Raw genomic sequence first — 16,368 nt, forward strand, 5'->3', positions numbered from 1 at the left:
CTCAGGATCACACATCTCTTAAGAGTCTAAGGTTGGGGTGGCTAGGTGGCATAGTGGATAAAACACTGGCCCTGGAGTCAGGAGTACCTGGGTTCAAATCTGGTCTCAGACATTTAATAATTACCTAGCTGTGTGGCCTTGGGCAAGCCACTTAACCCCATTTGCCTTGCAAAAATAAACTAAAAAAAGAGAGTCTAAGGTTGGATTTGAGCTCACTAAGCTGAGTCTTCCTGATTTTAAGTCCAATGCTCCATCCTTTGCATTACCTAGTTGCCCATGTATACATATATATTTGCATATATAAACTTGAAGGGAAGGACATGGATTAGAAAATCTTTCTCTAAGGATGTAGGATAAGGAATCTCGCAAGTAATTTATCCAAGGTCACACAGACAGTATGTGGCCTTAGGAGAAGTCAAAGCCAAGTTTCTTGACCCTAAATCCAGTGTCATCTTATCATATTGATAAAGTTTAAGGCTTATTTTCCCAATAGCAAAATAATAACTCTAGCAGGGAAGTAAATCTTAGCTGTAACTTCTGTTTTAAATTTCAGTATGCCAGTAAAAATAGAAATGAATATATGGATATATAAACATCATACTTAATCATTGTTCCTTCTCTGTTTTAGGTGCATAGATCAGATGAAAATAATATTTCTATGTAAACAGATTTTTCAGATATTTTTGAAATAATGCCACCCCCAGGGGCGGCTAGGTGGCGTAGTGGATAAAGTACCGGCCCTGGAGTCAGGAGTACCTGGGTCCAAATCCAGTCTCAGACACTTAATAATTACCTAGCTGTGTGGCCTTGGGCAAGCCACTTAACCCCATTTGCCTTGCAAAAACCTAAAAAAAAACCAAACAAAAAAAAAAATAATGCCACCCCCAAAAGTATTCAGAGACTTAAAAAAGGTAAAACCAGTTGTCAGAATGCTTTAAAAAAGTATTAAATTCAAAACAAATTTTTAAAAAACCAAACTCAGGCCAGGTATCAAACAAATCAAGCAGTGTCTAGTGATGAAATTTTTGCCTTTTCAAATACTTGTTTTGACTGATGTATTTGAGAGAATGGAACATCAATAGAGAATATCAATCATTGCTTTTGTCCCACCTAACTCCCAATATTTTGAAATTACCTTTGGACAATGGTTCAAGAATTAGAGGACCTCAGGCACTTGTCCCTAGTCTCAGTAAAGCATGGTAGACAGATGATATGAAGAGGCATACTGCCAACTACTGAGTTGAGAAAAACCAATAAACCAGAAAGAACCGAAGGTCTTCTGTGGGGAGAATGAGGCAGTGTCTTTAAGCAATTGCCTAAGGAAACCCAAAAAAGCAGGTGGAAAAAGTCAGAACAGAAGGATATGCTGTTGAATAATCCCGTGGCTCAATGACCTCTAATCTAAAAGAAGTTGAACAACTATAACCAGACATACAATGTGGGAATTATGAAGCTTAAAAATCCCCTTACCTGAGGCACAAAAAAGAAGGAATAACTTCACTGGGAACAAATAAACAGTAAACAAAGGAGTCCTAGTGAAAAGAGCAGAGACAGAATAATAATAATAATCTCTTAGAGTGCAATGCTTGTTGCTGTTTTCCATTCAATTCAGACTCTTCTTGTTGATGCTGGGATTTGTGGTCACCAATTAAAGATAGAAATTGAGGGCTACAGAAAAATTCACCTGTTCCCTGAAATTTTAAAACTTCCCAGGATTTTATTACAAATTATTACAAAGTAAACAGGTTAAAAATTTTCCTCCTCATCATCTTGCTATCTCTTATACTTTATGTTTCTTCCTTAAGGATATGATGTCTTTCTCGCCACATTCAATTTGGATCAATGTATACCATGGAAACAATGTAAAGACTGGCAAATTGCCTTCTGTGGGAGGTGGTGGGACTGAAGTAAGATTAAGGGGGAAATTGCAAAACTCAAAATAAATAAAATTTTTATAATTAAAAAAAATAACAATCAGGCTGAGTGAGATGAGCAGAACCAGAAGAACACTGTACACCCTAACAGCAACATGGGGGCGCTGATCAACCTTGATGGACTTGCTCATTCCATCAGTGCAACAGTCAGGGACACTTTGGGGGTATCTGCAATGGAGAATATCATCTGTATACAAATAAAGAACTGTGGGGTTTAAACAAAGACCAAAGATTATTACCTTTAAATTAAAAAAAAGTTAATGTTTTTATGTAATTTTTCTATCTCTCTTATACTTTATTTTTCTTCCTTAAGGATATTATTTCTCTCTTGTCACATTCAATTTAGAGCAATGTATACCATGGAAACAATGTAACGCCTAACAGACTTCCTTCTGTGGGAGGTGGGGGGAGGGAAGTAAGAATCGGGGGAAATTGTAAAATTCAAAATAGGACCAGCTCCTAATGGAGGTCCTGCCCAGGTTTTATAGCCTTGCCCATTATCTGGGCGCTGAGGGCAAAAAAGGTAAATCCCCCCCCCCCCCTTTACATACTGTAAACCAGGTAGAAGGTTGGAAGTTGGAAGTTAGGAATGAGGAGAGAGGATACAAATTTTACATTTAACAATGGAACAATAGGAGTCAATTTACATCTCAGGAGCAAAGAGGCTGGGGCAGCTAGGGGACCCTGGAGTCAGGAGGACATGAGTTCAAATATGGCCTCAGACACTTAATAATTACATACTTGTGTGACCTTAGGCAAGTCACTTAACCCCACTGTCTTGCAAAAACCAAAATGAATGGAAAAAGAGCAAAGAATCTTTCTCCCCTTTAATGAGATTTAATAGCATTAAAGATTACAGAACTTGTTTCTGATTATAAATTTCCTCCATTCGTAATTCTCTGCATCATTCCTCACCCCATTTGGAGTTTTCTTGGTAGATACTGGACTAGTTTGCCATTTCCTTCTTTAGTCTTCATTTTACAGATGAAGAAACTGAGGCCAACAGGTTAAGTGACTTACCCAGGGTCACACAACTTATACATGTCTGAGGCTAGATTTGAAGATCATGAAGATTAGTATTCCTGAATCTGGGCCTGACACTCAGACTACTATGTCACCTCACTGTCTAAATGTGTAGCAAAATAGAACCACTGGGGATTGGGGAGAGACTAGAATACTTTACTCTTTCCCCCAAAGGAATCCCTAGCTTTGACTCTATTAGGACTGTATTTCATCCTGGAAAAGCTTGGCTCTTAAAGAGAAGAGTAGATCTATTTTTCACAGTCCAGATGTTTATGCCCCCAACCTAACCTAAGGAAGGAAATAAGATATTCAATGTACAATGAAGATCAAATTATAGGACAGATATTTATTTCCTCCACATAAGAAAAATGCTCAATAACATAAATACCTCCCAAATGAACATAGGAAAAGAAATTAGACATGAGGCAATAACTTTTAACTACTATGATACTCTCCCAGGAAGGTGATTCTTAAAACATCAAAACATGAAATAATGCAGGATTGCTGAGTAAATATTTGACCTTAGTTTCAATTTTGCACTATGTTTCTCAATATTCTTAAACTTCTTGAAAGTCAGATCAAAGATCGGAATCATCTTCCTTTCGACAGTTGTGATCTCATCTACATTTCTGCTGACACTGACTGAGAAATCAGAATCTCACAATCTCTACTTTTCACCAAGTTGTGTTCTTGCAAGGATGATATGCCTATCTCTAGGCACTACTCACCTATTGTCAGGCAAAGAAATAAAGTGGAAGATCCAGAAGCAGAAACCAGAGATCCAGGTTCAAGGTCACCTAGCTGAGTCCTTGTTCCAACTGGAACAAGTGCCATTCTGCTGGCATTGGGTCAGTTACTTTTCCTTTACCCTTCAATGAAAGTTTCAGCGTTATATGATGTCAATGGGAAAGCTGAAGAAAGATGGTGCAATAGTTTTTTTAATGGTCCACTCAGTCAGAGATTCTTCCTGCTTTGCCATCTCAAAGGGAAAGGGAGCAAGCATTTATTAACCTCCTACTCTGTGCCAGGCAATGTAAATTAAATAATATAAACATTATTTCATTTAATTCTCATCCTATATTGAGGAAATTAAGCAGACAAATTTAGTGACTTCCATAGAGTCATAGCTATTGAGTATCTGAGATCAGATTTGAATTTAGGATTTTCTGATTCCAGGTCCAGCACCTCTAACCTTTGCACCTTGCTGGATAGGCATTTCAGTAGTGAATCATTCCTCAGGAGCAGACATTGCATCTCCCCATAATATCTAAGCTATTTAGTGCATTTTTCTGAGAAGCTGGAATCCTCAGACATTTCTTGGGGAGTTCCAGTGAACATTCAGTGGAATTACTGACTCCTACAGACTAATTTCCAAATCTGTTCTTTTATTACATTTATTTTTGAAAATGTTATACCCCTCATTTGAATATAAACTCTTTGAAGGTAGTCACAGTTTAAAGCTTGTATTTATATTCTATCTCAAAAAGTGCCTGGAGCATATTAGAAACTTAATAAATGCATGTTGGTTGTTTCCAATGTTCTGTTTTCTCTATAGACATGATCTTTTTATTATCCAAGGAATCTAACCTGCCCATGTCATTCATCTTGTTTTGAACTATATAGGAACTGCACCTTTTCCTGAAAGTTGCTGGCTTATAAGTAATTTAGGTGGCATGGTGAATAGAGAGATGAGACTGGAGTCAGGAAGATGAGTTCAAATTTGGCCTCAGAATTTACTAGATGTATTACCCTGGCCAAGTCATTTAACCTGGTTTGTCTAAGATTCTTCAACTGTATATAAAAAAAATAATAGCACCTTTCTCCCAGGGTTGTTAAGACAAAATAAGAAAATAATTGTGAAGCAACTAACATTGTGTCTGGCACATATAAATATAGCTGTTGATACAATTATTACCTCATGTTTAATTCCCTCCACCATGCTCACTTGTGAAGTGCTTATGTTGCTTAGCATTTATTTTATGAAGACACTGTCCTGAACTTGATCTTCTCTGTACATTGACTATATTATTTCCTCCCTTTAGTTAGGTTGAGGGAATGAGTATTCAGACCCTGTGAGAAATAGGACCAAACTCTTCTCTTTAGGAGCTATGCTCTTCTAGTATGGACTACAGTCATAACTGATCTAGAACTATTATTATTTATTGAGAACTTTGCTTAGTTGAACTGAGCTGAAATTACCAGTTTAGTTGTTACAAAAAACCCATCTTCCAATTCAGAAAGTTTGTTTGTTGTTCTGCAGTCATTTCAGTTGTGTGTGATTCTTCATGATCCTATTTGAGGTCATCTTTGCAAAGATACTGGTGTGGTTTACCATTTCCTTCTCCAGTTCATTCTATAGATTGAGGAACCTGAGGCAAATAGGTTTAAGTGATTTGCCCAGTTTCAACAGTTAGTAAGTGCCTGAGGCCATATTTGAACTCAAGAAAAACAATCTTTCTGACTCCATGCCCCATTCTCTATCCACTGTGCCATCTAGCAGTCCAGATGAATTCTCTTAGATATCCCCAAACACCAGAAATAATTTCCAGTTATTAACTTCTAGTCATAAAATCAAAGTGTGGAGGAAGCATCATGGCACCATGGAAAGAGGACTTTCTCTAGACTCACAGGATCAGGATTTGCATCCTTCTCTGACACTCACTCCCTACCTCCCAAACCTTGAGCAAGTGACAACTTCTCTGGGCCTTGGTTTCTTCAGTAAAATGGGGATGGGGTGTTAGGAGGGAAGTTGAACTAGTAGACTCCTTTTAACACCTCATCTGTGAGCCCATGTCCTAGGAGGGATTTTAAATGTCTTCAAGTTCAACCTCTCACAGATGGTTAGTCAGATTCTGCCTGAATATCTATAACGATAGAACTCTAGCTTTCAAAAGTGCTTTCACATTGTTCCACAGATTGAATAATTAGAATGCTGCATCTTCTATCAAGCTAAAATTTATTTTCTTTTGACTTTTCAACATGGCCTTAATTGTGTTCTCTGGAATCTGTTAGAATGACTGTACTCTTTTTTTTGTCTAGATGACTGCCTTCAAAGTATTTCAAAACAGAGTTACAGTCTCTCAATAATCTCTTAATTCTTTCACTTTTCACTTTCCACTACATATAACATTAGTGGCAACTGGTGGCTCAGTGAACAGAGTACTGGGCCAGGAGTCAGGAAGTTCTAAGTTCAGATTTGGCCCCAGATAAATTTTTAAGCTGTGTGACCTTAGACAACCTCTGTTTGCCTCAATTTTCTCCATTGTTTATGGGGATTCATATAACAATTACCTCTGGTAGTTGTTATATGGATTGAATGAGATTGTTTGTAAAAAAGCAGTTAGCCAGTTCCTAGCACTTATGATATCATGCTTACTCCTTTCCCACTTTCCCTTCCTTGTAGATGTTGCTGTTTGGACAGTCATTAATTGATTCTTTCTCCTTCCTACTCCCTCTTATTACATATTGATTCTCTATATGAATGCCTCCTTGCATTTTTAATTATGTTTAAGCCTCTTCCCCCACCCCCCACTCTGCTCCTGAATTCTCTGTGTGTAAAGAGTAGGTATGTCCCTGGTTTGGAGAGATTGTTTATATATCACCCATTCCTGCTATAATTGCTTAATAAACTCTTCTGCAAGGTAATTCAATATGGCTGATTATTGCCACACCAATGGAGGCTGGTGAATGAAAGTACTAGAAACCCTAACCCCTAAAGTCCTCAAAAGAGTAATAGTTATCTTCTAGGTACTATGTCTACACTGTGAATGGAAGTTGGGGTAGGAGCCCCAGGTTTGGAGGGAAATGGTAGTTTGCATGCATGACCCAATTTTGAACATGCAAAATGCCTCAGATGTTTCTTTTTATAAATATACCATCCTTTTATAGCAACAAAGACTATTGATTTTATTTTATGTGACACTTGTAAATGTCTTATGAGCAAGTAGTAAGTTGACTGGAATAAAGGTCAGAGTCGTGGAGGAGAGGAACCCTGACAGATTCTGGTTCATCAATGACCCTGTTCACTGACGTCTGATATGGAACATTATCGGATCTTTTTACTTTCAAAATGATCAGGGCAATATTTGAGATGTCCTGTGGTTTGAATTTATTCATTAATTCATTTACAAAATGACTATTATGTATAAGGCTATGATGGACACACAGAGGAATATGAGACAGTTCCTCCCTTCAAGAAACTAACAGATGGGGGCAAGGGCAAAGGGTAAAACATGAAAGAAGAAAGCTATAATACTAGATAGAATCTGAAAGTACTAAAAGGATGTCTAACATAATTCCCCATGACTAGAGAGGATGTGGCACCTGAGTTGTGTGTGTGTGTGGGTAGATGAGTAGAAACTAGATAGGCAGAACTTAGAGTGAAAAGGGGAACACTCATTAAGAATTGATGTTTACTGCTCTTTAAAAATGAGAAAAGAAAGGGGATCTTGCAGGGATAACCATCTAATAAAGAACACTTGAAGATATTTATAATCTACTATGTTCTTTGCATAGACATATGGAAAGTTGGTATCATTTAGCTTCAACCTTAAGGGAGTACAGTAACAGAAGGACTGTATAGGCACCAGAAAGAGAAGAGGGAGGAGGGAAGTCAAATCATTCAATTCCAGTTGCTTTTCTCTACTATGTAGAACTATAAGTCTTGAAGATTAAACATCTCTCTGAGTCTTGTGGGACTCACCAAAGAGGGAGAGCTATATTTACTATTTATGGGCTTAGAGAATGAAGTCTCTTACCCTTTACATTTTCTGTTGAAAATAAAGTCTGTCATATATTTGGTAAATTAGTTTGAATGCTTACATAGGAACTAAGGACCTTTTTTGCCTAAGTCTTTGTGGAGACCTGAGGCAGCCACATGGCTCAGTAGAAAGAGTGCTGGTCTTAGAGTTAAGAAAGTTGTTCAATCATGTCTAATTCTTTATGACCCATTTGGAGTTTTCTTGGCAAAGGTAGAGAGTAGTTTGCTATTTCCTTCTCTAGCTCATTTTGCATATGAGATGGTGAGACATACAGGGGTAAGTGGCTTACTAAGACTTGGAAGTGTCTGAGGCCAGATTTGAACTCAGGAAGGTGAGTCTTCCTGTTTCCAGGCCTGGCACTCTATCCACTGTATACCACCTAATTGCCCTGGAGTCAAGAAGGCCTCAGTTCAAATCTAAATTTCAGAAACTTATACACTCTGTAACCTTGGACATGTTACTTAACGTCTATCTACCTAGACATCTAAGGAGCTCAGTGGATAGAATGCTCAGTAAATAGTACTTCCTGGAGTCAGGAAGATGGAAGTTCAAATCCAGCCTCAGAGACATATCAGTCAAATGATCTTGGGCAAGTCATTTAACCGTTGTCTGCCTTGACCCACTGGAGAAGGAAATGTATTGCTGTATCTTTGCAAAGAAAAGGCCATATACAATATGGTCCATGGGGTCAGGAACAGCTGGATATGACTGAAGGACTGAATAACTAAAATGGAGACCTAGACAAGACATATACTCTGATGTTTCCAGGGGAGAGCCTAGGTGGGGTCATTATCCAAAGAGTGATTTATAGGGAGCCCACAAGAGTGAACTTAGATTTTTAATTATAAAGTTGAATTAATTATAAATATGAGTTCATAAACTTGTGAAGCAAAATGCAAGTTCATTTTGGCAATTAAGAACCTCAATAATCTGAATTTAATCCATATATCTAACTTTTTTGATATAACTCTCTCCTTTACCAAGACAAACTGAACTACTACTTATAACCCGGTTTCATTCTATAACCTCCACTTTTTCTGCATCAGTACAGGAAGTCCTTCACGTCTATGTAATAGAGTAGGGTACATGATGATGCCAAACAGAAAGTCATTCCACAACTTCAGATCTTGTGCAAGTGCGATATGACTGTTTCCTGTCTACCTACTGTGTGGGAAGTAGTCTTTAGATTGTCTACTGACTGGGAACTATATTGTTGCAAAAGATACTAATCTGTCAAATTCTGTCTTTTCTTCTCTCTTTACCTTTCCTATTTTCTTTTCTCTTCCTCCTCCCTCCCTCTCTCTTTCCCTCTTCTTCCTCCCATCTTTATCTCTCTGTTTTTCTATCTCTCTCTGTTTTCTCTCTCTCTCTCTCTCTCTCTCTCTCTCTCTCTCTCTCTCTCTCTCTCTCTCTCTGTTTCTCTCTCTGTGTCTCTCTGTGTCTCTCTCTCTGTCTCTCTCTCTCTGTCTGTCTCCCCCCCCCCCCACTCATATTCTGTCTCCAACTCTTCTCACTCTGTCTGTTTGGGACATAAAGTATAACTACTCTGAGTTCTGGAAGGCAGGTGAAGGGGTAGTAACTTCCTTTTTCACCAGGTTAACCTGTTAGTTCATTGCCCTTTACATAGCCCTATATCTGGGAATGGGACCTATTTTTTGTCTTTTCTCCTTCCCCCTTCAGCAAAAGACTTTGTGAGACTATTGTATAGTCTATATCAGATTGTTCACTGCCATGAAGAAGGAGGAGGGAAAAGAAGGTGATAGAAAAACGTGGAATACAAAAGTTTGCAAAAAAGATTAATATTGAAGACTATCTTTATAGGTAATTGGAAAGAAATAAAATTTTTTTCCAAAAAGCTTTGTGAAATGTCTAAAAGAGTAGGAGTCATCAGAGATCCAGTCTCAAGAAGGCACCAGCCCAGCAATGGTTTGGCAGCCAAACACTCTGTGCCAATGCTCTCTGTAAGTCCATTTTCATGGGTTGTGTTGTACTTAGAAATGAATTCAATAGTGGGGGAGAATTTTTATAAACCTGTTCAAGTTTAAACCTATTCTCTCTAGGGACTGAGTGCTCCAACTGGGAAGGGGAGGAATGTTTTCTACTTTAATTTTTGCTATATCTTTTCACTGGATACCTCTTTGTAAAAGCTATTAGGCATTAATTGGTTAATCAATATTGCAGAGAAATTTTATTGGTTAAATTAATAGTGGGGTGATAAGCCTTAGTATAGATGCCATAGAGGATTGGGTAGAGATTAACTAGGACTGATAAATGATGTTGGGGTAAACATACCAGAATGGAGTACAACTAATAGCATTTGAGAAAGTTCAAAATTACTTAAGTGTATTCTTAGAACCCTGACCTGCTTGTGTTCATATTATTTCAGAGTTAGTCTAGAGTCTTGCTCCTCATCTGAGCTTTGTCAGTTTTTTGGTAGGGGTGTTCTGATCAACACAATGTAGGGATGTCCCAGGTGAAGTTCCAGGTGACCTTATTAATGCAGAGCAAAAGCTATTCTGATATTTATAGGGTTGTCCATGGCACTGAGAAGCTGTGACTTTCCCAGCATCATTCAGCCAAGTGTGTTAGTGCAGACCTTGAACCCCCTGTTTATTCTAGCACCAGGTTGGCTCTCTATCCAAGCTGTTCCACCTCACACAAAGAAAATACTTTACTTTCAGAGAATAGAATGTTTGAATTGCTTGTGGTAAGTACAATGTAATATGTTGGATTTAGAGAAATTTGGTGCCCTCTTAAAGTCTTGTCACATAAATGATCAGTCATTTTCCCATTCTCTATATTTTTGTATGATTAGATTACAAGATTTGGTCTACAAGTTTCAGTGAAATCACTGATTGCATTGCATTTGACTCTAAAGTCAAATTCTTTTTCTGTAATACCAGTGTAGGTGAAATCATGCTTGAAATATGTTCCATATTATTGCAAACAGATTAATCTTTCCTGAGGAAGAAGCTATTTCTATTCTCTCAGAAGATGCTATATTTACTGCTAAAAGGCAAATTACATTATTGAACTGATAGTATTTAAAAGTCTCTCCAAAGGTATAAATTCTAAAGTTATAACTTTATTTTGAAGTTTGGAGTTCTCAAAGGAGATAATAGAAAAGAGGTTTATAGTGTTTTATGGTGTCCCATTCTGTATTTAAAGAGTCTGTAATATAATTTTTCTAAAAATGAGACCATCATTTACCTATGCTGAATATAATTCATTTTATACCTCTATTTAAAACAGATTGTTTAGGGGGGAAAATGATATAATCTGCCTTGGATGAAGATCTGGATAACCTTTCTTAGCTTGATTATATACTAATAATGAATCACTTGTGATTTGTTTGATTGATTTCTATCTTTTGAGCTTTCCTTTGCATTTATTGTCTAATTGGTATTGGAATTATTTCTTTCCTTTCTTCCATTCCAAATTATAAACAACTTGACTATGGACTATGTTGGATTTAATTTCCATATCTCTGGCACATATAATAGATACTTAAAAGATATTTGAGCTGAGCGAATGTGATAAAATTCTGGAGCAATGGGGAAAACAAAAGGAACATAATAATGATGATATATAATACATAGAGTACTAGGTTTAGAATCATGAAGATCTAGGTTCAAAACCTTCCTCAGGTACATACTATGTTATTCTGTGTTATTAACAATTTGAGATTTATTTTCCTCATTTCCACTTAACCTCTGTCTCAGTTTCCTCTTCAGTACAGTAGAGAAAATATTATTACCTACTTCCCAGAGTTGGGTGAGTCAAGTGAAATAATATCTTTATAGCATTTAGCATGATGTCTGGCAATGTTTTTGTGGCTTAGTCATTTCTGATTATTTGTGCCATTTGGGGTTTTCTTGGCAAAGATATAGAGCAGTTTGCCATTTCCTTCTCCAGTTCATTTTGCACAGGATGAAACTGAGACAAGCAGGGTGAAATGACTTGCCCAGAATCATACAGCTAGTAAGTATCTGAGGCTGGATCTGAACCCAGGAAAGCGAGTTCCTCCTTGCCCCCTCCCTTCCTTCCTTCTTCCTTCCTTCCTTTCTTCCTTCCTCCTTCCTACCTTCCTCCCTCTTTGGAAGGCATGTTATCACAAAAGAAATAGGGGTAGATATTAGGTGACTTTTTAGTATAAACCAATAAAAGTTCATTTTTTCTATTCTTGGGAATTAGAACATAGCAATTTATCAGGCTGACAATAGCTCTAAACTCACTACCATTTTTTTTTTCTGAAGGAAGTAACTTTTTTTTTTGCTAATTGGCTTCTCTCTCTCCTTAACTCTCAGATATCACTCTAGAATCTCCATGGAAATCCATTGTGAGCATTTATAAGATTTTTATCCAGTGACCCACATAAGTCAAGCTCCATTTTTTAAACTATATTGTAAAATCAAAATTTATAAGAAATATTAAGTCAAAATAATTCCTGTTTTCATCTCATACCCACAAAGTGGAAAAGCAAATTGAGGGAAGAGGGAGGGAATTAGCATTTAATATAGTAGACTCAGGGCTTGATATTTTTATAAAAATCTCATTTGGGAAAAAAAGAAGTCATAGGATGGAAATTATCAAAATTGGAGGAATTATGGACTGATGTATGTTGTTCAAATTGTAATTTGTTCAATTTTCTGGAAAAGAATTTGGAATTATGAATTTATAAAAAAAAACCCCTAAACTTTATATGCCCTTTAACCAGATATCACAGTACTAAGCATATACTTCAAGATATCCAAAACAGAGAGGTTGTCATATACATTGAAATATTCCCAGCACCACTTTTTCAGGTAAAAAAGAATTAGTAACAAAGTAGATGTCCATGGATTAGCCCATGACTAAACATATGCATGAATGTAATAAAATGTTACTACACTATAAGAAATGTTGATTATGAAAAATTCAAAGAAACATGAGATCTAATGCAAAGTAAAATAAACAGAACTAGGAAATAGTATGTGAAAATGCTATAATAATGCTAAAGGAAAACCCAAAAATAAAAATTGAATACTGTGAAATTATAATGAATCAAAATATTACTTAATTGTAATGGCCAAGCACAATCCTAGGGAAGAGAGAAGAAAATGAATCTTTTTTTTTATAAAGGTAGGGGATTATGATATAGAATATTATATACAAAGATAAAGAGTTTAGTTAGTTTTGCTGCACTTTTAAAAATCTTTTTAAATCTTGTTACAAGTAATGCTTTGCTAGGGAGGAAGACTGAGGATGGAAATATTCAGAAATGAAGTTGATGAAAATGACATAAATATAAATTAAGTTTAAAAAATGTATTGTGGGTCCTCCATTAAGTAGGTCATACAGGAAGCAGCTTCTAGAATCAAATGTCAGACTGTAGCAGATACTTATTCTTTAAAAAAAAAAATTTTTTTCTTTTGTTTTTAGGACACCTAGATTTCCCTCTGTAATCTTTCCTCCATCTCAGAGAGCCACCCTTTATAATAAATGATTTTTAAGAAGAAACAATGAACAAAAAAATCCAATCAATACATTGAAAAAATCTGAAAAATCAACACATTGAAGAAATATACATAATGTTTCATCTCTAAGCCCTCCTACTTTTGAAAAAGAAGAGGAAATGTCTTTTCATATCTGTTCTTGGGGGCCAATATTCTATTTAATTCAGCTCTATAAATTTTGAGAAGCCACTGTATTTAAACCATTGTTTTAGATTTAGATTAGATATAGTCTCACTCTCATGACAATGATTTGATTTAGACTCATAAGCAAATAATTATAATACATGATAAAATCTATAATGATCTCTTTCTCCCAGGCATTTTCCAGAGTGTGAATGATACAGCCCCACACCCAGATTAAAAGTATGCTAAGCGTACTTGGGACCAGGCATTATTACTGTTACCAGCTGTTTGCTTGCTCCTCATTTCTTATTAGTCAGCTTACAGAATATTCTGATTTCAGCAAATCAGACTTGATTACTACCTTGTCTCACAGGTGAGAGGGCAGTCCCTTATCTTTGTCAAATCATATATAATTTTGAGCCTTGAATGATTTGGGGGACCTAGGATGGGAATGTGCATCTTATTGCATGTTGGAGAAACTAACTTGCCTATAGAGTTGGGGGCAATTACAGTCTCATACCTATTTTCTTTCACAATAGCATCTGTTCTCTTCCCTTAACTACCATCTCAGTAAAGCAGGGATGTATTTTAGGAAGTGTTCTGTTTCCTTTTGTCCTACACAGAAACAGAAAAAAAAATTACAAGACAAAATTTACCTTGGACAATATAAGCAAATATTATTCCATATGGTACCTTGTAAATAGTGACTTAATTTTAATTCAACTTTGAACCTAAAGAAGCTTAATGAACAAAATGTTGCATAAAACATGGAGAAGGGAAGAAAGGATGATCCTTAATTTTATTTATTTGTTGAACCTTTGCAAATAAAGATTGAGAAGGAGGTATTAGGTAGCAAGGGTGGACCAAGGCTGGATGTCAGAGACAGTTGAGCAAAATCTTTAAGCAAGTGAGTAGCATGAAGTATCAATATATTGAAGATGATGACACTCTGTTTGTTTGTTTTTAGGTTTCTGCAAGGCAATGGGGTAAATGTGGCTTGCCTAAGGCCATACAGCTAGGTAATTATTAAGTGTCTGAGGCTGATTTGAACTCAAGTACTCCTGACTCCAGGACCGGTGCTCTATCCACTGTACCACCTAGCTGCCCCGATGATGACACTTTGAAGCAAGATTTTGACTAAGGTCTACCTATAATACTTTCATAAAGAATATCTTTTTTAAGCCTTCATTCACTAATTACAAAATGCTAATTAGTTCTATTTTCTGTTTAAAAATGTCTTTAAAAAAAAAACAACCCATCTTTCTGATTCCTATCTTTCCCATTGCTTCAAGTGCCATCTTTAGTTCATTCCTGACTATTGTAGCAGGCTCCTAGCTGGAGTCTCTGTAATTCCAATCTATTTTGCCTAGTTCTGCCAGACTAACATTTCTCATATTCTACTATAGGGATGTTACTCCCCTCTTCAAGAATCTGTAATGACTGACCACTGCAGCAAGTCCAATTTTCAAAGTTTTTCATAAAAATTCTATCCTACCTACTCAAATTTATTTTTCTCTATTCACAAACATAATACAATTTAATTGGCATTCTTACTATTTATTCCTACCTCTCTGGGTCTGTTTCCCAGAACCTCATATATAACACTCTTATTTAAACAATGGCCTACACTGGAATGTCTTCTCTAGTCCAGTGTTCCTTGATTCTGGGCTTTCCCCTACTCATTGCTTACTACTCTAGGAAGGCAGCGAGGTATAGGAGGAAGAACATTGAATTTAAAGTCAAAAGACATGGGTCCTAATGTTGATATGAGGGCAAAGGATTAGAACTCCCACCCATAAGTGATCCACCAGAAAGGTATATATCATCATTCCGGGCCAGGTGATCATTTGTTAAGAATATTGTAGTAGGACAGCTAGGTGGGGCAGTGAATAGATCACCGACCCTGGAGTCAGAAGGACCTGAGTTCAAATCTGACATCAGACATGTAATAATTACCTAGAAGTGTGACCTTGGGCAAGTCACTTTATCCCATTGCCTTGGGGGAAAAAAAAGAATATTGTAGTAGAGATTCCTGTTCAGGTAAATTAACCACCAAAAGTCCCTTCCAACTTGGAGATTCTGCAGTTCTGCAGTGGGTTTCCTGTTTGATCTCTTGAGGACTCTGCCAGATTCTCAGCCCTTAAAATGCTCCAAATGCTGTTTGAATGGTAGCTACTCATTGTCTCAAGTTTTCCCAAATGCTCCTTCCTTGGCATTAGAAAATGTGAGTACAACTTGGCTACACTCCCAATACTAAAAGTCAATGGCTCCTCAGTACGAATGAAATATCTGACACCTTCTATTAAATGCTCAAGAGAAATTTAGTGGAGTGAATTCTTAACCTTGTGATTCCCTTAGTCTCATGCAGTCATCTCAGTTCCTGGCAGCTTTCAATAGCCCTTTTGAGGTTTGAGGGCCTGATGGAAGAAATCCAACAGAGATCTTACATCATTTTAATAGTGAAAGAAGCATAAACATATACCTGCAGGAACATGGCCTCAGGCTGTGATAACAACCTTTTAAACCAGGCTCTCTTTCTTTCATAAAGGGACATAGAGAGGAAAAAAGTCCCATTTTTACTTTTGTTTTCAGAAATAAAATGGGATTATCAGAATAGGGTTATCAGTATCATTGTTGGTTCCAAAGACAACAACACAGATTAAGAAATTAGAATTGTGGAAGATTACAGCTTGAAGGAACTATTGTGGGCATTGATGCCAAACTTGCCAATTTGCAAATTAAGAAACAAGTCCAGAACTTATGTTCTATAGACTGGAGTTGAAAGAGATCTCAAGATAATAAGATCAGATATTTAGAGCTTAAAGAGATCATTTAATTCAACTCTCCCTTATTTAACTGAAGAACTTGTTTAGGTCCAGAGACTTTAAGTGATTTTTTCCCACAAAACAAATTAATGGTAGAGTCAGAACTAGAAGTCAATTCAGTGTGCTTTCTATTGGTCCAAAACACACTTTTGAGTTCAAAATGTCCCATCTTCCCTATTACTTGAGAGTTGAGGGTGTCACCCTGCTT

Source organism: Macrotis lagotis, chromosome 4 (genome assembly GCF_037893015.1).
Source record: "Macrotis lagotis isolate mMagLag1 chromosome 4, bilby.v1.9.chrom.fasta, whole genome shotgun sequence".
Lineage (NCBI taxonomy): Eukaryota > Metazoa > Chordata > Mammalia > Peramelemorphia > Peramelidae > Macrotis > Macrotis lagotis.